Source organism: Panthera pardus, unplaced genomic scaffold, assembly GCF_024362965.1.
Source record: "Panthera pardus isolate Hobbes unplaced genomic scaffold, ASM2436296v1 HiC_scaffold_12, whole genome shotgun sequence".
NCBI classification, from domain to species: domain Eukaryota; kingdom Metazoa; phylum Chordata; class Mammalia; order Carnivora; family Felidae; genus Panthera; species Panthera pardus.
In genome coordinates, this window is record NW_026526677.1 from 24012467 (window position 1) to 24036271 (window position 23805).

A 23805-nucleotide genomic window follows, 5' to 3' on the forward strand; every position below is an offset into this window, starting at 1 on the left:
CCAGGAGTCACAACAGAAAATGCCTCCACTGAAATGGGCTCCCTGACATTAATGGGGATGATGAGATACCAGAATGGTAGAGGCCACATATTATCCTCTAAAAAGAAAGAATATGAACAAAGTTACCATAATGGGCCATTATCAGAATTGTTTGACCAATAAAAATCCTTGGTTATGAGAATTTTCTAAGTCTGAAAAAATGGGCAGTTTACTAAAGTCTTAATTTATATAAGTGAAAATATCTTCTGGGCTGTTGAACTCATGGCAATAGAAAATCATGATCCCTCACAAAACTCCCAGATTTAACAAATTCAAAGATCCAGGGCCCTGTGAATGCAGGAGAAAATAGGTTGTCTTGAGGAAGAAATTTGTTATACCATTGCTCATTCTATGGTTATTTTCCAAGTTCCAGAATATACTGTGGAAGTCAACACATTTAGCACCTGAATATTCCCCATGTTGGTTTAGTAACCAATTTAGCAAGGTAGCAATAACACATTCTGGAGGAATTTCAGAGCTTTGTGTCCTTTAAACATAAAAGTTACAAATGTCAGGGCTGCGGGGGAGGGCAACCTGGGTGGCTCAGTTGGTTAAGTGTCTGACTTTTGGTTTTGGCTCAGGTCATGATCTCATGGTTTGTGAGTTTGAGCCCTGCATCGGCCTCTGTACTGACAATGCAGAGCCTGCTTGGGATTACCTCTTTCTCCCTCTCTCTGCCCCTCCTCCACTCACACTGTCTCTGTCTCTCTCAAAATAAATAAATAAACTTAAGAAAAAGTTACAAAAGTAGTGACTTTTATTATATCTTTCTTTAATACCTCTAAATGGCCTATACAAAAGACAGACACTTTGGAAACCCATAGTGGATTATCATGAACTTAATCAGATGTTAATTCTTACATCTGCTATTCCAGAAGTGGGTTCTCTGCCAACCTCATCTGGTATTAACCAAAGTCTCATGAGTGGCTTAGTTCTACATCTTTGTAAAAACCACCAGATTCAGATTTCTCTCACCTGTCGATGAGACTACTTGCTGCCTTACTGTAGGACTACACCAACTTTCCAGCCTTTTGTCATAATGTGGTCTACAGGAACATTGTCCATTTTTCATTCCATAGGACAAAGTGTTTGTCTTCTGTGTTGATGATATCATATGGGTTAGGCACTGGTGAAACACATGTGTACCGAAGTGTAGAAATAAAATTTTACATAATTAAGGAACTTGCCATTTCACTGAAATACCAAGGGTCTAATGAAAGGACAAATTGATGCATGTGGCATCCCCTACCACTACCAAGAGAAACACGGGTACTACTGGGCATCTTTGGGTTTCAGAGTTAACATGTATTTCAATTGCATGCTCCTTAAACACATTTACTGAATTACCCGCAAAGGGCCAAGAGGAAAAGGAGACTTTTCAACAGATTCAGGTTACTCCAAAAGCTGCTTTGTCACTTCAGCCATATGACTCTGTCAGTCACATGGTACATAAAGTGTCTGTGACAGTAGAAATGTTGGGAAGGGGAACTCGGTAGGCCCATATGGGACCTAATAGAGAATTTCAGCCCTTTAAAAGTGAATGGACACAGCACTATAGTCCCACTCGGGGATAGTCCTGAAAGGCAGTAGTGAAGAGAAAAACTCCAAGTGGCAGAACTTTAAGCAGAGTACATGATTGTTCACTTCACCTTAAAGGGAAATGGCTACAGATACTGATATACACTGATTAATAAATAGTGTCTAGCAGTTGGTCTGGAGATTAAAAAATTTGAAAGAATAAAGTTGAAAAGTGTCAATGGCATAAAGTGTGAGGATATTTATTCTAATGTGAATGTATTCACCAACAATATCTTCAGTACAACGGACTGTCAAAAATCATGTGGCAAAAATGACTGATTCTGCTGATATCAGTGAGCCTCTTTCCTTAGCCACCCTTGTCTTTAAATAATGGACTCACTGTGACAAATATGGAAATTATCATGGGCAAAGAAAGCTACATGGCATATTACCATCAACTACAGTTGATCAGACCACAGTCTTCAGCAGGTAATAACCACAATTTATCATCAGCAGATAATAACACTGATACAGCATCACTTCCCAGGAGACCATGCAGCCACCTGGTTGAAGGGGAACTGTTTGCACTTTCTGGAATAGGAACATATCTAGATAAAAACTCATGTTCAGTATTACTAATGCATCTGCCCAAACTATCATCTGGAGAGTTAACAAAATGCCTTACTTTTGTCATGCTATTCCAGACACCAATGCTTATCTCCAGGAAATACATTTTACAGAAATTCAAAAACAATATTCTCAGGCTCAAAATGTCCATAGATCTTAGTATTTTCCCCATTACTCTGAAGCAGCTGTCTTGATGGAAGGATTCGACGGCCTTTGGAAGACTGTCAGGGCAGCAAATGAATGACCACACCTCGAGGTACTGCAGTAGTGTTCTGCCAGGTAGTGTTTATGCTCTGAATCAGTAACTGATATATAGTACCTTTGTAAAAAAAATGTCCATTTATTTATTTTGAGACACACACGCACATGCACGCATGCACACACACACACACACACACACACACACACATACATAGCGCGTGCATGTGAATGGGAGGGGAGCAGAGAGAGAGAGAATCCCAAGCAGGCTCTGCACTGTCAGCACAGAGCCCAATGAAGGGCTCGGTCCCACAACTGTGAAATCATGACCTGCACTGAAGTTAAGAGTCAGGCACTTAACTGACTGAGCCACCCAGAAGCTCTGATATTTGGTATCTTTTAAACCATAGCCATGATACATAGTCACAGGAAAGAAAACAAGGAAACCATATGCTTTGTTTATTACCTTTTATAATCTAAGAAAGAAATACTTCTAACAAGTAAAACCCATGGCCCATCTGATTGGAAGCAGAAGCTGCACAAAGAAAAGAATTACTGTGCTGTGCTGATTAATCTTATCTGTAATGAGGAAATTAGGTTGTTACTCCACAAGGAGAAAGAAGCAGCCCAGGATGTGACTGGAACCATGAGATTTTTTCTGGGAATACTCCAAGTATCCTAAGTCTTATGGTTATAATTAGCTGAAAACCACAGTAACCAAATATAACAGAGACAACTAATAGTGTAAACACTTCAATAAAGACATATGAATTGCCCTAAGAAGTGAGATACCATAATCAGAATACAGATATACAACGGATTTTGGAATAAGAAACTTGTAATTGTCCTCTGCTACCACTTTATTAATTGCTATGTTATTTATGTATTTTCTTCTTTGCTTTGATATTATTTGTATATATCAAATAATTATTTTTTCTTCTCTTAACTCTAGTATGTGTTATTAGACGTTAAATCTCAAACTCATATTTAAATTAAAGAACATCAGAGGGAAAGTGTAACTTCACTGGAAAGAGAATAAACATCACCCAGAAATTCTATAGGACTTTGCGTCTACCCCTTTTGGGGAGAGACGTTGGCATGAGAAAATTAGTGTTGGCATGTCTTTAGTTTTATGTGACAGAGTTCCATTCAGTTAAACTGAAAATTTGCTTAATTAGTATCTTCATTCAGAAATTGCATATATTTATAAGGGGCATGTGTGAATGCTGCATTGACAAAGAGATGCATTATAATAAATTATTTGCTTCAAGGTAGCATCATCACTTTTGCTAATATTTCAGAACTCCCTTCCCAATATGTGTCTTGGTTAGTTTCCTCACCAGAGGTAACTGCCTAAAGTTTGAAGGCACTCATGAAGTTGAGTTATTATTCTAAACTGTTTGTAGCTGTCAGATGTCATGGTCAGAAGTGGTGATTGACACGTTAACTTCTAAAGATACAGAAACTTCTACAAACGTTGGCAGCTATTTAGACCTAGCTATTACCTCCTTTGTAATTGTTGTAGTAGAGTCTCAGATTTCCCCAACTGTCTGTTTTTCTCGTCGCTGGAGTGCTTAAGATCAAAATCATAGTAAGAGGTTTCTGATCTTTTGGCCACAGCCATCTAGACATTCTCTCACCCAACTCTACATACATCGGTGTTACCTCTAGGTCCTATATAAAATCTTTATTTTCGTAATGCTTGCTGTGGCTCTTATGTTCCTACTGAATCGAAAGAGATATAATAATTAAGTAGCTAAATAAACAAAAGAAGAACATATGTGAATGAGTGAAGTGAATATGTTATGAATCAATGATTAAGATTGACTCAAGTAGGACCTGACTGGGGTTCGGAGAAGAAAAATAAATAAATCAGCCAGATATGGCTATAAGTCATCTGCAAGTGATTCCCTTAATTGAGTTGACAACATTTACACAAAGACGATACAAGATAAAAATCTCGGAGGAGACACATTAGACACAGTCTTCTACCTTTTTTAAAATTAGAAGCAAGACAAGAATAACCACTGTCCTTACTTCTATTTGCCATTGTACTTGCATTGTTTCTCATTGCAATACAACAAGGAAAAAAATAATATCAAAAATTATATAGGTATAAATTATGGTGAGTTGTTAGATTTAGATAACAGAAAGATGGGAAGATAGTCTTAGAATTGTATACCAAGGGAATAAGAAACACATGTATAAACACATTTAAAATAGGTGAAGGGGTGTTGTATTTTTGAGAAGAGAGGCTTGGAGAAGTTCTTTGGGATAATACAAAGGTAAAAAAAAAAACAATCAAAATGTAGTTAGGCCTCAGATGTACTATGGTCTTAAATAAAGAGATGGCAATCACTGGATTTCTTTTATTTATTTATTTATTTTTCTTTCCTCCAGTTCTATTCAACTGTTTGGATGCATATGTGGAGACATACATGAATTTCATAGGTTTTTGGGTAGGCAGGGCAAGGTTGGTGAAGAAGGGGGTAAAGTGATGAACACTGGATTCTAAATTAGGTAAGAAGAAGAGTGAGAAAACACACTACAGGGGGACAAACACACTACAGGGGGACAAACAGAGAGTAGTGGAATCACAATATGAGACTGGTGTATTTGAGGAAGTAAGGCCTAAAGACAGAGAGTAGTCAAAGAATAAGATAATGAAAAATTTTGAGTCTGGAAATGGCATGGTTGTTGGTAATGGAAATATTTGGAGCATGTATTGTGGGCATAGTCACTAGGGTGAAAATGAAAATCAGATTAGTGGAGGCAAAAATATTAATAAAAACAGAGAAAGTGAGTGATTTATATGGATAGTGAACTCCACAAGAATAAGGACAAAAGTAATGATTGAGGTAAAGACAGGGACACGTGCATTAAAATCTTCAGTGATGGAAGGAGAGTGACTGGGAGTTCAGTTGACTCAATAATTTTATGTCACAGGATTCAAATAACTCATTATTCATTTATTTGTGGAGTGAGGGCGGTAGTGGCAATAATTTGGATATGAAAATGAGAATCAACTAGGACAAATTCCTTAACCCCTATCCTACAGCATATGTGGTATAGAAGGAAAAAACAACAACAAAGCTTACCAGAAACAAATTATTTTACAATGTATCATATAAACTCTAACTAGAATCAAATCTGTAACAAGTAGACTCTTGACATCCTATATGAAAAACTCTGCAGTGTCAGTGTCACATTTATTTGGAAAGTAAAAAGTACATATTTATAATTCCTGACCAAAAACACTTAACAAAATTTTATACTCTGCCTTTTTAGTATGTCAATGGCTAGCAATATCCAAAAGTTTCGTTGCTTAAATTTTAATATTTCTGTCTTCTGAAAGATTTAATTCAGAACTTTTAAATGTAAATTTCTTTATCTTAGATAAGTTGTAAATGAAGGTCAATTTATATTATCATTAAGAAACTTTGATCATATGGAATTCTCTAATATTAGAGAATTATTTTCAATTTTTTCTTAAAAAGTTGCTTTATACCACTCTTTGTTTTGCTTTACATATTACTTCTACAAATATAAAAGTAAATGGAGACAATGTGTTTAAAGAAGGTGTTCTAGAAGAAAATTATAGGCCTTGAATACTTTCCAAATTGTGTCTCAAGAACAAATAAAAATTGAAGCTGAGAATTTACACAATTCAGGAAAGCAAATACTTTTCAGTCCATTTCTTTTAACATGATAGAAGTATAAACTTTGTGTGTGTGTGTATGTGTATGTGTTTAATGGATGGATGTCATGGGGCTTATAGAATCTCCATGTAACTATTTTCCTCCAGAATTATTCTGAAATTCATTTGGGAGCATTTTGTGTTGAGGATGAGGATAGGAAAAAAGGAACATAAACATTACAACCTATGTTCCCCATTGGAGTCAAAACTTTGTAGTAAATGTCGGTTTAGCAAATCAGTTTTGTGGTCTTACCAGAATAAGTACCAATTTTTATCAGGAAATACATGAAAGCTTTGCCTAACACAGAAATGCCTGAAAATGACTATTCTGGATACACTGACTTTGTTAGCATTCTCTAAATGCTCCTGGTAAGCTGTACCAAATAACACCACTAAAGAAAAATAACAACAACAACTAATTAGGGCAATGCTGATAAATCAGACCCTTGGGTTGAAAGAAATTAGATGTTGTTTACATCATTGCTGAAAAACAGACACTCATAAAACTATTCTTCTTAAATGTTAGTTTGATAGCAATGTGTACTTCATAAAACAAATGCTTAGTATCTTCTGATAAGTAACTCACTCATAAACACACACATTTTGCTTGCCTAATTGTCACACAGCTATCTGTCCCACTTGAAAGATGATATGAATGAAAATTCAAGACTTAATGAAAGCTACATTCCCTAATGTTAACTAAATTAGCTTTAACCTTGACTTCACAAAGTCTGTATAACTTTATGACAAGGATATTCTCACATATAAAAAGATGCCATTCCCTGTCTTTCATCATACTTCAAATTACTTAGCACCTTAAAGATGGCCTTGAGAGGCTTATATAAATGGAAGAATAAATAAACAGGTACATCTATAATTACTCTTCTGTCTCACAAACTGACTTCCAAATCTACTATGATAAAGCCTTCAGGTTTTAGAAAATGTGCTGAGCCATGTTCCAAGATTCAAAAGATTTTGGATTTGACTATTGTTTTCTGTGTGGCAATATGTTTGGAACCCCGGGGGATAAATCATATAGCATAAAAATGATAATGCAAGCAGAAGACAACAAGAAAGAAGGCTGGGAATTCAATATCAAGTCAGAATCACATCTTAAAATCCTGTAATAGCAATACATAGAAAATGAAAGACGTACTGTTTGATATTTGAGGAGCAAATCATCTTTCCACTTTAAAATTAGAAATGTCAAAGTATTAGGTGTTTTAAAAATAATTGTGTGCTGTATTCTTAAGAATTTGCGCCTAGATGGTTAGCTTCTTTTGGGGTTGGGGATGAGAAGAATGTCAATTTAAAATCCTGTCACATGAAACTCTTAATATTAATGCTACCCCTTGATTTTGTAATGTGTTCTTTGTGTTCAAAGATGCAACCTTTGAGGTGACTCAATGAAGAAGTGGGAGTGGGTGAGAGTATGGATAATATAGTTCAACAAAGTAGATTAAGTAGGTGTGGGGTGAGGGAGTGATTATTGTTCTGACACTTTGTGATCTAATCGGTGGCATAATTAACTTCAAGGAACCTCTAGCAGAATGGGAAAATGCCATAGACAACTTCTATTCCAGAGTTCTCTATACTCTCATCATTTTCTTTCTTTCTTTCTTTCTTTCTTTCTTTCTTTCTTTCTTTCTTTCTTTCTTTCTTTCTCTCTCTCTTTCTTTCTCTCTTTCTTTCTTTCTTTCTTTCTTTCTTTCTTTCTTTCTTTCTTTCTTTCTCTTTCTTTCTTTTCTTTCTTTTTTTATCTTGCCCCTTTTCCTGGCTATTCTGACACAAATGTCTATGTTTCTGCCTAACGTCCAGGGAAGACTACTTGAAAGAACTCATTTCATCAAATACCAAAAAGCCAAGTCTTCTGAGATTCAGAATGGTCCACAAAAATAAACTTTGCAAGTTACTGAAAATTACTGTGGGATGTCCATTTTTTAAAGACAGAGAGATGTTAAAACCTCTCTGTTTTGTTGTAAACAAACCAAAAAAAAAAAAAAAGGATTTTATTGAAATTAATAATATTATGTTAGGTTACAGTAATTCCTCAAAGTAGTTACTAATTTTACTTGATACTGTTTTTACTGAGAAGTTAAATATTTTTTTAAGAATCACTTGTAATAAATCAATCACAAGCTGCACAAATTAAGTTAACCAGTATCTCCTGATCTTCAGTGATTTTTCCACTAAATGAATAATTCATAACTAAGCAGTTAAAATGATTCCTGAATTAATTCTGTGCTACATGCGACACAGTCATAAACAAATTAATTAACGTGTTTTGCTCCTCCATTTTTTGCTCTTTAAACTAGGACTTGGAGGACTAGTGAAAAAGTTCTACTAGTTCTTCTCCTAAGACTTGAAGACATATGGAGTGAATAAATGCTAACAGGTTTCTAGAAAGGGACTGTCCCCCCAAGCTACATCTACTTTCCCCATACCCCTTTCATCCTGATTCAAGCTTAGAGGAAGGTAGTGACAGAAACTAGTATTTTTAAAATCCAAAGGCAGGGGACATTCGCTGCCTCTCTCAAGTAAAGCCCAGGAAGGAAGCAAGTACCCCATAGTGGGAATGGCTCCACGGTCCTGGTTTGATCTCATTGAGGTTCCCCTATGACTCTAGCAAGATGTGGAGATAATAACATAATTTCTATGTTCCAAAAGACAGCATGAAAGTGATAAAGGGTTATCACAATACTAGGAATACCAGGCACCAAGGGAGAGTAGAATAGATCCCAGGGACCTAGGAAAACATAAGAAATACTGAACACTGAGCTGCATCCTAGAGGCACTCGGTCACGTGCAAGCCTTGACTTACTCATAACAAAAACAGAACATCTCAGCAGATTATCAGTGGACAATAAATTCTGTCACCTAATTATCACAAAAACATTAGCATGATTTATGGAATACAGAACTATAATTCAAACTTAGAATTCTCTAACTTCATATGATGATATCTTAATAATTCTACTATTTGAACTCCAACTCATTTCTATGTTGGTTGGTTGAGTAGAAGAATGAATACAATTGAATGAATTTTTCTATAGAGCAAATTAAAGATTCTAATTAATTTCAACTCAGTTTGTAAGTGATTTGACAGAAATTTGATTTTGGAGGTAATACAATAGTTTAGTTCTTATTTGAATTCCTATCAGGTAGATGCTTTTCAGCTTTGTTAGGAGGGATGCATTTCTTCTGACCCAGTTCTCTTCTGAGGAAATTATGGCCACATTGTATCACCTATGACTCCATCAAAATTCCCACTTATGTTATAGTTGGTAATGCATATCTCCAATTAGCTTCCAGTATCCACATAGAACTATCCTTAAAATCTTTCTATAAAATATCAAAGCTCAACTTTGTATATGCAAGTCAATTTAATCAAGGTTATATGTTTGTAGTTATATTAAAGAAAAATTACTTGTGTTTTAGAATTATAAGAGACAAGTAACACAGGATTATTTATAACAAAGCCAGAAGCAATTGTCTTCCTGGAATGTTTTTATCAGAGGGAGGCAAGCTGTTTTTCCTCTGAGGAAACCCATAATCATGCAATAAACACAGTGCCACTTGACTAATGATTTAAGTACATTTGAAAATAATGCACTTACTCTTAGAGATCTTCTTACATTCTTAATTTTTTAAAGATATTACCTTGAAAAGTTTACATTTAAATAAATATTCTTATCTTTATAAACTTTCATCTTAGGTCTGTTTCTAATATGCTCTTGCATTGCCCCAGGGCAAGGCATCCACTCTGTTCTAATGCAACATTGTATCCTCAAAACATTACTTCTATTATACAGAAGGTAAAGCCGAGGCTTTAGAATTTTCCTTTTCAAAAATAAACTTTGCTCACTGACAATATGTTATCTCATAAATTTAAAAGTGTATTCATTGGGGCACCTGGGTTGCTCAACCGGTTAAGTGTCTAGCTCTTGATTTTCACGCAGGTCATGATCTCGTGGTTCATGAGATTGAGCCCCACGTCTGGCTCTGCACTGATGGCATGGGGCCTGTTTGGATTTTCTCTTTCCCCCTTTTTCGGACCTCCCCTGCTTATGCTCTGTCTCTCTCTCTTTCAAAATAAATGAACAAAAAATTTAAAACAATTATTTAAAAAGTGTGCTCATTATATTTTAAAATAATTATAAATTCATATCAATTATAGTTTAATTTTTTTAAGTTATATTTTATTTTTGAGAGAAAGAACATGAACAGGGAAGGGGAAGAGAGAGAAAAAGAGACATATTCCCAAGCAAGCTCCATGCTGCCAGTACAGAGCCCGATGCGGGGCTTGATCTCACAAAAAATGAGATCATGACCTGAGCTGAAATCAAGAGTCGGAAACTCAACCAGCTGAGCCACCCAGGCGCCCTCTATATCAATTACGGGGTTTTTGTTTTGTTTTTTGTTTTTTAACGTTTATTTATTTTTGAGACAGAGAGAGAGCATGAACGGGGAGGGTCAGAGAGAGGGAGACAGAATCTGAAGCAGGCTCCAGGCTCTGAGCTGTCAGCACAGAGCCCCACACGGGGCTCGAACTTACAAACTGCGAGATCATGACCTGAGCCAAAGTTGAATGCTCAACCAACTGAGCCACCCAGGCACCCCTCAATTACAGTTTTAAGACAAAACCATGTGCTAATTATTTCCACATGTGCATAGAAAATTCCACGGAACTCAAATGGAAGTCTCATCCATACAATGGACTGCCATAATCTTAGGAAGTATATTTGTTCTTCAAGTACTTCTCTTATATTCTGCACAATGCATAACCAATATAGGACTATCAGAAATATTAGTTTCACCTCCATCCACTACATAGTTAAGCATGTACATTTATGGCCAAGAAGAAGATGCAGGAACAAGTTGGTTTTTGTTACAGAGAAAATCAGAAGAGCCATGCAAGATGCATGACAAGAAGACCTGAGACACGAACTGACAAAGTGTGAAATGTAACAGGGACGAAGATAGGAGTTTTGACATAAATGACAACCCATTTCTCACTTACCTCTGATGCCTCAGGCTTCAAATCAGAGGAAAGATTTTGTAGCATGGAGAATCAGCGGGGGCTACAATCCAGCATGGCTATCATCCAACAGAAGTGATGGGATAAAAAAATAAATCAAAGATTAAGGGATTAGTATTTAATACCAGCTGATTAAAGACAGAGAAATACCACATGCACTAAGCTTCTTTTTCTATTAAATAACACATAAGTGATTTGTTATTTAATAGTTGTCTTTTTTTTATCATTCAACTTTTGTTTTAATGGGTCTCAAGATTCTGTCTTGACCAAGAATTTTGGTCAAGTTGTTTCTATTAAAAGGTACTGATTTTAAAACCTAATAACTTAAAATGGCCACATAGACACACACACACACACACAAATGGTCCACAGAACCTTCTCCTTTCCTTCTGAAGGCTCTATAACATACTGTGATCATTCACAGTCTTTTACTTTAAACTTAAATGGCTAATTAACACAAACAGTTCTGAGACCTTTCTCCCTCCACTGATTAAGCCTGGGGTAGCAGATATTGGAGACAACATTCATCTAACCTTCTGAGCTCTCTAGGCAGGCTTGGTGCCCTTGCCAGCTCCAGCTGCCTTGTTGTCCACTGCTTTGATGACACCCACAGTGACTATCTATCTCATGTCACAAACAGTAAAACAGCCCAGAGGAGGACAGGTAGAGAAGCTCTCAACATGCACAGGCTTGCCAGGAACCATATCAAAGATGGCATCATCACCAGATTTCAAGAACTTGGGGCCATCTTCCAGCTTATTCCAAAAACGAGGATCAATCTTCTCCTTCAGCTCAGCAAACATGCAAGATTTGTGAGCTGCAGGACAACCCGGCACGGGTGCATATCCAGCATATCCAGCACTGATGTGGCCCGGACGGTTCAGGACAATCACCTGAGCCATGAAGCCAGCCGCTTCATTGGTGGGTCATTTTTGCTGTCACCAGCTACATTGCCACAATAAACATCTTCGACAGATACATTCTTGACACTGAAGCACACACTGTCCCCAAAAGAGCCTCACTCAAAGCTCCATGGTTGCTTTCAACAGACTTTACTTCAGTTGTAATAAAGGTGACCACCATTCTAGGTTTAAGAACACCGGTGTCCACTCAGCCCACAGGGACAATATCAATGCAATTTTGCAGATGTCCTGGAGGGGCAGACACAAGGGCTTGTCAGTTGGATGAGTTGGTGACAGAATGCAATTCAAAGCTTCAAGCAGCATGGTTCCACTAGCACTGCCATCCTTACAGGTGACTTTCTATCCCTTGGACCAAAGCATGTTAGCACTTAGCTCCAGCATGTTGTCACCATTCCAACCAGAAACTGGCACAAATACTACTGTGTGACAGTTGTAACCAATTTTCTTAACGTAGCTGCTGACTTCCTTAATGAATTCCTTGTATATTTTCTGGCAGTAGAGTGGCTCACTGCAATCCATTTGGTTAACACCAACAATGAGTTGTTGCACACGGAGTGTGTAAACCAGAAGGGCATGCTCATGGGTCTGCCCATTCTTGGAGATACTGGCTTAAAATTCACGAACACCAGCAGCAACAATCAGGACAGCACAGCCAGCCTAGAGGTGCCTGTAATCACATTTTTGATAGAAAGTATCTGTGTCTTGGGGCATCAGTGATGGTCACAAAACACTTGGCCAGTCTTGAATTTCCACAGAGAGCTATCAATGGTGATGCTGCATTCAGCTTTCAGTTTATCCAAGACACAGGCATGCTCGAAGGAGCCCTTTCTTACTTCAGCAGCCTCCTTCTTGAATTTTTGGATAGTTTGTCAAGCCCACCACATTTATAGATCAGATGACCAGTAGTGGTAGACTTGCCCAAGTCTCCATGTCTAATGACAATGATGTTGATATAAGTTTATCCAAGACACAGGCATGCTCGAAGGAGCCCTTTCTTACTTCAGCAGCCTCCTTCTTGAATTTTTGGATAGTTTGTCAAGCCCACCACATTTATAGATCAGATGACCAGTAGTGGTAGACTTGCCCAAGTCTCCATGTCTAATGACAATGATGTTGATATGATTCCTTTCCCTTCCCGTTTTGGTGTAGGTTTACAAGTGGTTTTCATGACACCTGTGTTCTGCCAGCAAACCCACTGTGACAAAGTAAGAGGTGTATTTTATTTCTCACTGAATGCATGTAATGAAATTCTCATATTTGACCCACCCAGGATACTCATATAACAAAAATAGTTACCAGTTCTCATACATTTGGACAGGAAGAAATTTTTCCCTCATAATCAATTTCTATCAAATTAAGAAGATGCATGTGACAAAGTGGCTTTTAACATTCTCCTCAGTTTGATTAAACTCAAGGCTTCTTCCTGACCAAAGGAACTTCCCTTTTTGTAGAGCATTTATTTTGGAAAACTGGTAACTGTGAATCATTTCCCTGTCCCTTTGAGATATACGCAAATCTTTTTTTTTTTTTAAATCATCTTGCCAGTTTTATGACCCAAGATTGTCAAGTATCTGGAAGCAATTCCTGTAATCACCAAGAAAAATTAGAGCCTGTATCATACATCTCTGTTAAGAAAGCAGGAGCCTAGGTTCAGTGGGTGCCAGTTAGCAAGGCTACTCACACAGAAAATCATTTGCAAACTCAGGAAAAATTCAATGTGGTGGACACATTCCATTAGTCAACCTCCTCTATCTGTACTAGCTCACCTTAGTGCTAAAAACGGAGAGAGAGAGAGAGAGAGAGAGAGAGAGAGAGAGAGAGAGAGAGAGAGAGAGAGAGAATACAACCTTGCAACTTTTGTTTCAATGGAACTGAGCCAGACTGAGTTCTGGCCTCTTTCCACTATTGGAATATTCTTGAATAAAGCCTTCCTTGTCAATTTAACTTTGCCCAGTGTAAATGTTTGTTTTGACATATGCATCCACATTTTGCATCTTCATAAGAAAACACAGCCATCATCCATTCATCATTCCTTGATTCAGAACTCACATTTATTCATTAATCTGGTACATGCAAGAGTCTTTCGAGTGTTGGGATAAAAAAATGAAATATCATCACTCCTTATATTTTAATGGCCAGAAATCTTAAAATTCTATTTGTAAAGTGTATGTTGGAAGTAAAGATTCCTTTGGGAGAAAAAAGCTTTACCCAATCTGGAGCCTCATGATTTACTCAGGAGTTTTTCATTTGTTTATTTTTATTTATTTATCTTGTTTGATTGTTTGATTCTGCTATTTATCTTCCCTGAGCCAGAATCCTGAAAAGGACTCAGACTCTCTTAACAAAGCCACAAACAGAAATTTCAGAAGGCTAGGTTTTTTTACAATGATTTTGGTGTCAGGAGAAGAGAAGAGCTTTTATTCACTTCTTTTTGTGGTTGTTGAATTATTTGCTTCATTTATATTCCTTTCAGATATGAGCATGCAAATGCAAAGCTGAATAGGTGCTTTGTCTTTCTGCTCATCCCTTCTTAGAGAGGGAAATCTACTTTAAACTTTATGTGTAAGTGCCTGATGGAACAGCGGTGTGCTACCCCCAGAGATGTCAGCCACATGACCCTATAGTCCTTCATACTGATTTGGGAGGAGGCAAAGGGACCATTGTTTTGAATTTGATACAACTATACAATTAGATCCTGTCCACTAGAGCCTAAACTTCACCTCTAGGGTATATACCTAAGCCATCATATTGTACCACCAGTTAGTAAAATAACAACTCAACTCTCTTAGAGAAGGAACAGAAGTACTTTAAAGAATGTGGCAGACATCAGACAGGTATACAAAGTGAGAGTACTTTCCAGGTACTCTCCTGGAAATGGTATTATCTAGAAGATGGTATTATCTAGAACGAATATTTAACTTGGTAAAGTACATTCATTATGACACTAATCCTAGAATAAGAAGCCACTTACCCTTTCCAAAGCCATGAGGAGAAAAATGTGCTACAATCAACCTATTAATGACAGCTATTTAATAATGTTAAGAACTAACTCAAGAACTAAAGATAGATTTTGACAGAACTCTGAAGTAAATCTACTACCCTGTATCCATGTGTCTTTATTTTGAAAGGATGAAGTGAAATCTGCTGAAGAGGCCAGAGAAATGGAGAGAATTTGGAGTCACATGCCCTGATGTGTGACTCAGTAACTGAAAGGTAAAAAGTATAACTTCAGTGGAATCTATGAAACAGATCAAAACTTCTGGAAGAATGCATGAGAAAGAAGTAAAAGACAAAGGCCATTTACCCAGTTAAAAGTCTAACAATGTTAAGGATGAGAGAAACCACCTCCTGTGCACATTCCGATTCTGTAGAACTTCTGGCTCAGCTCAGAGAGAACCAAAGCACACATGAAAAAAATATTAAATGAAAAATTGCTGAGACCTGTTTTATGTTGCCAATTAAAAAAAAAAGTGTTTACTTATCTATATTGAGAGAGAGAGAGAGAGAGAGAGAGAGAGAGAGAGAGGGAGCACACATGAGCTGGGGGGTACAGAGAGAGGGGAGAGAATCCCAACCAGGCTCTGCACTGTCAGCACAGAGCCTGACACAGGGCTCCATCTCATGACTGACTGTGAGATCATGACCTGAGCCGAAATCAAGAGTCAGATGCTTAACTGACTGAGCCATCAGGGAGCCCTGGATTTTTTTTTTTTTTTTTTTTTTTTACATGTAAAGAAGAGAAGCACACTATGAGTATGAAAAGATGTTCATTGTAGAATTATTATTATTATTATTATTTTCAACGTTTTTTATTTATTTTTGGGACAGAGAGAGACAGAGCATGAATGGGGGAGGGGCAGAGAGAGAGGGAGACACAGAATCGGAAACAGGCTCCAGGCTCCGAGCCATCAGCCCAGAGCCTGACGCGGGGCAGGGCTCGAACTCACGGACCGCGAGATCGTGACCTGGCTGAAGTCGGACGCTTAATCGACTGCGCCACCCAGGCGCCCCTAGAATTATTATTTTTAATAACTAAAAGCTCTAAATTACCTAAATATTCAAAAAGAGAATGATTGAGTAAATAATAGTTTAGTTATAATAAAAGAGATTTTTAAGCAGATTTTCAAAATCATGTTTAAAAATTTAATGACATAGAAATATCCAACCTAATTTTAGGAGACAAAAGCAGCAGGCAAAATACAATTTATGCTAATCACAAGTATATATAATATTACTTATATGTACATATAGATAAATATTAAAATTTGTGCTAAAATCGAAATATTATCCTTCCCTAGGTAAGATTATGTATTTTTTTCTTCTTACATATCTTTTCTACTTATTCCTTGCACAAAAAAAAACACTGTTTTTGCAATCAGAAAACAATCTTCACAAATTAAAAGCTATAAATTGCTGAGACTAAAATTTTGCTCTGCATGTAAGGTAACCAGTCAGCTTGCCACAGCTTCACAGGTGTTGTCAAAGGCAAAGGTATTTATTACTCTTGACCCAGCAGCATGAGCCTCGTACTCACATTGGTCTCCTTGCCCCCAAGTCCCACAGGGGTAGGGCAGAAGATGCGGTTTAGGACCAGGGACCCAGAGTTTATGAAATCTAGATCTCTGGAAGCTTCTAGCAAACCTGTCTCCAAAGGGAGACATTATCTTTATCATGCCCTTCAGGTAACAAATCTGTCCTCTGCACCAAAGGGAGATACTGTCTCTGTCTTTGAAAGCTGTTAGCTATAAAAACATCTTTGAAAAGATGGTTTGGAGCAGAACTATCAATGCCTCTTGATAAAATAATTGTGCAGAAATACAAGAGACACCTCGGAGGTATGTGCCCCACGACAAAACACATTTGCAAACTCAGTATCTACTATTTTTTTTTTTTTATTCTAAACCTCTTTGTAAAGGAAACAGTGTCTCCAAGACCTTATTTTTACAATTACTGATACTGCCATCATGCTCCCCTTGCCCTGAGTCTGCTTATCGAGTTCATCATAGGACAGCATTAGAACTCACTTTAAAGACCTACTAAGAACCTATAGCCCTGATTCCCACTTGTGACACTGCATTTCACTGCTCAAAAAACATAGGCTTGCCCTTTGGTTCTTATGCGTAGTTTCCAGTATCTATCACTCCCCAAAGGAATCTGTGGCAGAGGTTATAGAACTCACACTACGAGGGGAAATCTTCCTACCCACCCTGATGTGTGATGGGGCCACTTTGGGTAACCAGCTCATTTCAGCCAGTCAGAACCCAAAGATACAAAATACATTTCCAATACCACTAAGATATATTCTGAGATGACTGCTCTTATCCATAAAATAAATAAAAATATGTTGTCAGACAAAATAAAAGTTTCTGATGCTGGTTCACACAGATACAGCATGCCCGTCTCCAACAAATCAGAATCTCCTACTGGTCAAATGGAGTCCACTGATACCAGAGTCACTAAATCACCATTCTTTCTGGCATTCAGGAAGTTGAAGTCCTCCTGAATTCTTGGATCTGTGTGTCTTTATTTTCTCTTTTTTCGAGAAAGAGATCAAAGTTAAGGTACCAGGAGTAACACAGGCGAATGTCACACCACCTACCCTAGCTGTAATTTTGAAAAATCACTCAGACTCAGTGATTTTTCTTTTTCTTACTACCACCATGTCTAACTTTGCCAGTATCCTATTTGAAGAAAAAAAAAAAAAAAGATCTACAAAAGTAGCTAGAATTCCTAGAAAAGTCTAAGTAGAACTTCAATTTCCTCACAAAAAATAAATAAATAAAAGCTGTAAATAGGTGAAGACATGTTAACTTGAGGGGTGAGTGGGAATCCTTTCACTGTGTTTCAAGTCATATCATCACACTGTACACTTTAAATATAGCTTATAATTCTATTTATCAATTATACCTCAATAAAGCTGGGGCGGGGAGAAAGACAAGCCTCTCTAGTCTGTCTAGAAAAGTTCATAAATAAAATTAAAATACTAAAATCATACAGCTTCTCTAAAATGTTCATGGCACCTAGTGATTTCTTGAAAAGGCAAGTAACAATTTACTATGATGGTAACTTGTAGGATTTGCAAACACCAATGTCTGAGAACAAAGAAGAGAATTAGTATGGTCTATGCTGATTATGAATTAGCTTTTCTCATGTTTCTGTTCATATCTCCTATTAAATAAATGCTTTGGTTTACATCCAATTAAAGATTTTATTGGTCCACAAAGCTTTCCTTTTCCCCAATCTATTATACTATCAATGGTTAAATAAATAAATAAAACTCTACACTATGAACAATGGTAGGAATACTGGTGAGTTAAAAAAAATGTTATATTTTTCATGCTGACATTTATGAAAAGTCAATAAAAATGTTAGAGAACAGAAGCAGACAATCATATCCTTTTTTTCTTTCTTTGTCAATAGTGTAAATAGGCCCATATTTTATAAATATTTTTGTGTCCTACTTCATTTCACTTAGCCTGAACATTTTCCAATGTCATTACAAAGCTTTATTGTAACCAATTATTCAGAAGCAATATAACTTATTTAACTATTCACTTTTGGGTACTAGTTATTTTCTTATTTTTCACACTCACAAAAAATAGCTGCCTATTTTTTCTGTTACCGATATTCTAGATCATAAATTGGAGACATGTTATTTCCTAAGCTAGATTCCAAGAAGCAGATTACTGTATTATTAAAGGATGGGGTCATTTCTAAGGCTCTAGATACCCTACTGCCAAATTGCCAGCCAGTATGTTGAATCTATTTGCACTTCTTTTCTGCTGCCTGGGAATTTTCATCCCACTGGAGTCTTCTCAGAACTCATCACTAGACTATTAGAAGCAAAATATTTTGTTTCTGTTAATGTTTGTTTGTTTATGTTATTTACATTTCTTCATTTTTGAGCAACAGAGAGGGACAGAGCACAAGTGGGGTAGGGGCAGAGAGAGAGAGGGAGACACAGAATCCGAAGCAGGCTCCAGGCTCCAAGTTGTCAACACAGAGCCCAACGTGGGGCTCGAACTCACAAACTGTGAGATCACGACCTGAGCTAAAGTCAGACAATTAACTGAGTGAGCCACCCAGGCGCCCCAAATGTTTATTTATTTTTGAGACAGAGAGACAGAGCGTGAGCGGTGAAGGGGCAGACAGAGAGGGAGACACAGAATCTGAAGAAGGCTCCAAGCTCTGAGCTGTCAGCACATTCATTTTGGTTTTAATTTATATTTCTTTACTGAGAATTAAAATTAAACTTTTTTTCTCTCATAAAAATGTACCATTCATATTCCTTCTTCAGCAACTTCTTAGTCTTTTATGATTGCAAAGGCTTTTTCGATCTCTATTTTACTCTCCTGTTCATAGTGGTTAAGCTAAAAATCTGTATTTTTCTCTAGTCCCTTAATGTGAATTGGGTTGTACCCATCAGAAAGCATGAGTTCTGATGGAAGTGGAGGTTGATGCCACCTCTCTGCTGTGGTACCAGCAGACTAGCGGCTTCCAGAGCATGTAGATATTGGCAGTGCCCATTTTGCAAATTCTGTTGTCTACTCACCAGCTTCATCAATGTGGAGCACTTGTGACATTAACAGCAAAGTTTCTAGCAGAGCAAAATTGGGATCCTGGCCATTCTCAAGGCAAAAATCTTACTGTGGCTCTCTGCCTGAAGCCGAGCTATCCAACCAGCCTGATGGCAGGGCCTGGGCGGTGGATGGATCGGAACTGCAAGGCGCCCCACAAACAGAGAAGCTTCTTGTACTCTTGCTTTTATGTAATTTGGCCTTAATAAAAGTACCTGGGGAACTGTCTGTTGGGGAATTGCCCTCGACAGGCCCCCTGGGAAAAGAACCATTGGGAAAGAAATAAGGTTCTGCAAGGAAATTGTGCGGTCCTACATTTAGCCCTTGCCACCCCCTATAAAGACTCCTCTACCTAAAGGAAGGATAGCCTCATACATTTCCCAGCCAAGGAAGGAACAAACGGATTTGAAAGCCCCACTCAGGTAACTAAGGAGTGTATCTATGGGCACAGGTCACTCCAACCCCTAGGCCCACTGGGCCCCCAGGAGGCATTCCAGATGATGATTGAACCTAGTCAGTTAAGGTACAGAATGGTTCATTAGTTCCCAGGTGCATTGTCTCTCTGGGAATGCATAAGGCGTGGGTTCCTAAGGCCCTCTTGGCCCCCTCCTGGAACCTCACACCGAGGTGAACACTTTTGTTCTTCAAAACCACAAATGGTTCAGGGAAACAACTAAGAGGTCATGTCCCTGTAACTGTTCCACTTGAGGTATGAGAGATAAATGACCTTTCATGAAAACAGCAAAGCAAATGCTTTATAGATTATAGATAAACGTAGATACATAATGAAAACAATGAAAGAAATTAATCAATAAGCAAAGGGCAGGAGGGAACATTATGAGAAAACAATCATGTTATTCCTTAAAGGGTGATTACACAAAGGAACAATTTTAGAATTAGGTAACGCCAGAAAACATAGATGATGCACGCTATAAGGAAATTGCTAGCAAATATAATGCCACGTTTGCCACAATAAAGTGGCCAGTCCAACACATTGCTGTTGTCTGTGTCCATTTTTATTTTTGTTTTATTTTATTTTCACTTTTTCACTGATGCCATTCATCCTTCGGGAACCCCCGGACCTGCTGGAGCTGGACTCCGGCAGCTCTCTGAATCCCACTTCCCTAGCCATTCTGAAAATTTTGAAAGCACCTCTCTTAAATTTCTTTCTGCTATAAATATCTGCAGTGATTTCCATTTCCTACACTGAAACATGGCTAATACATTGTCTATTCCTCAGGTCTTCAGGTTTCTGTCCTATGGCATAGTTTACTGAAAAATTTTAGTGACTTTTTTTGCAAAGCATTGCAAAAACAATTAATATTAAGTATTTGATAACCCTCTTCATAAAGGGTTTTTAACTACTATACCCTAGTATTAGTATTAATATATCTATTAGTATTTATTCATTCCAGGATCTTTGATTTCTATATTCTGGATTCCAACTTTTCTCTAGACTATTCATTAATTCCCTTTATTATTACTTTTTAAATTATGAGATACATTTTAGCTTTTGATACATTTAGAAAATATAAAGGTTATAGTTGTTTTAGATTTTAAGTGTTTTTGGGTTTTTTTTATCATTAGTGTGTTTTCTTACCTGTCAAAGAAGAATGTCCTTATTTTTCTTTAACATTTTTTTGGGTACTCATATAAATTATTTTCTTCAGATGAACTTGAGAAATGTGTTGTCAAGTTCTAAAAACTAAGTCCTAAGCTAGTTTTAGAACGGTTTACATCTTTACATGGCTGAAACTTTCCATCCATATTCTTCATTTATCATTTGTTCAACATTTTCATGTTTTAATAAAATATCATAGTCCTAATTTTCTTAAGATATTTACATTTCTTACTAAGATTATTCACAATATTTTCTTTTTCATTGTGTATATATTTTTTCTTTTTAATAATTCTTTATCCATTTCTCCCAACCCCCACCTCCCACCTCTAGCAACCACGAACTTATATCTATAAAACTGTTTGTATTGGATTCTACACAGAAGAGAGATCGTATGGTATTTGTTTTTCTGTCTGATTTCACTTAACATAATATCCTTGAGGTCCATCTATTTTGTTGCAAATGGCAAGATTTCATTTTTTATAACTGAATAATATTCTTCTGTGTGTGTGTGTGTGTGTGTGTGTGTGTGTACCACGTCTTCTTTATCCACTTCCATTGACAGACACAGGTTTTTTTCATAACTTGGTTATGTAAATAATGCAGCAATGAACACAGGGTTGCATATATCTTCTTTTGCATTTATGCTTTTAAATCACTATTTTCATTTTCTTTAGATAAATACCCAGAAGGAGAATTGCTGGATCATAAGATAGTTGTGCATTTTTTGTAATTTTTTGAAGAACCTCCATAGTTCTTTCCATAGTGGCTACACACATTCCCACCTACAGTGCACAAGGGTTCCCTTTGGTCTACATCATCATTTCTTGTCTCTTTGATAAAAGCCATTCTGACTGGCGTGAGGTAATATCTCATTGTAGTTTTGATTTTTATTTCCCTGATGATTAATGATGCAGAACGTCTTTTCATGTACCTGTGGGCCATCTGAACATCTTCTGTGGGAAAATGTCTGTTCAGGTTTTCTGTCCATTTTTAAATCAGATTGTTTTTTGTTTGTTTGTTTGTTTGTTTTGGCTATTGAGTTGTATGAGTTCTGCACATATTTTGGACATTATCCCTTTATTAGATAAGTGATTTGCAAAAAAATTATTTTTTCTCAATCAGCAGACTGCCCTCTCATTTTGTTGATAGTTTCCTTCAGTGTGAAGGATGTTTTAGTATGATGTAGTCCCACTTATTTTTGCTTTTGGTGTCAGATTTTAAAAAAATAAAATAATCTCCAAGACCTATGTCAAAGATCTTACTGACTGTATTTTCTTGTAGGAGTTTCTAGTTTTCATGTCTTACCTTCAAGACTTAATTAATTTTGAGTTAATTTTTGTGTATGCTATATGACAGTGGTCCAGTTTTATTGAAGAGACAGTTCTTTGCCCATTGCATATTTTTGGCCCCTTTGTCATAAATTACTTAACCATATATGCATGGGTTTGGTTCTAAGCTTTCTATTCTATTCTATTGACCTATGTGTCTCTTTTTATGCCAATACCATACTGTTTTAATTACTATAACTTTGTAATATAGTTTGAAATCAGGGACCATGGTACCTCTAGTATGGTTCTTTCTCAAGATTGCTTTGGCTATTTAGGTTGTGTGTGTGTGTGTGTGTGTGTGTGTGTGTGTGTTGCTATACAAATTTTAGAATTACTTATCTATTGTTTTGAAAAATGTCACTGTAATTTTGATAGGGACTGCACTGAATCTGTAAATCACCTTGGATAGTATGGACATTTTAACAATAGTGATCATTCCAATTCATAAGCATAAATATCTTTCCATTTACTTGTGTTTTCAATATCTTTCATTAAAGAAGTTCCAATATATAGGTCTTTTACCATCTTGGTTAAGTTCATCACTAGGTATTTTAACCTCCTGCATGTAATCATACATGGAATTGTTTTTTGTTTTTGTTTCTGTTTTTTAATATTTATTTATTTATTTAGGAAGACAGGGAGAGAAACAGAGAGAAAGAGAGAGAGAGAACAGGGTAAGGACAGAAAGAGGAGAGAGAGAGATAATCTCAAGTAATAATCTGTGCTGATAGCACAGAGGCTAATGTGGCATTCAATCTCACAAACTATGAGCTCATGACCTGAGCCAAAATCAAGAGTCAGATGCTTAATTGACTGAGCCACCCAGGCACCCCCGGAATTGTTTCCTTTATTTCTGTTTCAGATAGTTTGATTATTGGTGTATAGAAATGCAACAGATTTTTGTGGATTGATTCTTTATCCTGCAACTTCATTGAATTAATAAGTTCTAATATTTTTTAAAAATTTTTTTGATGATGTCTTTAAGGTTTTCCAAATATAATGTCATCAACAAGTAGTGACAGTTTTACTTCTTCCTTTTGAATTTGAATTTTTTTCAAAATTTTTCTTGTCTAATTGCTCTGGCTAAGACTTCTATTACCATCTTGAATAAGACTTGGTAAGACTGGGCATCCTTGTGGTCCTGGCTTTAGATGAAGGCTTTCAGCTTTTTATTGTCAAGTATGAAATGTTTTCAGTTTTTTACTGTCAAGTATGATGTTTAGCTATGGGCTTCTCATA

The 23805-nt window shown here is 36.8% G+C and overlaps 2 pseudogenes; both read right to left on the reverse strand.

The window, feature by feature from the left end:
• Positions 1 to 4006, reverse strand: part of LOC109245151 (dynein axonemal assembly factor 11-like) — a 121842-nt pseudogene extending 117836 nt beyond the window's left edge.
• A 7635-nt stretch (positions 4007 to 11641) lies between these two features.
• The window catches only part of LOC109245150 (elongation factor 1-alpha 1-like), a 37781-nt pseudogene continuing 25617 nt past the window's right edge, over positions 11642 to 23805 (reverse strand).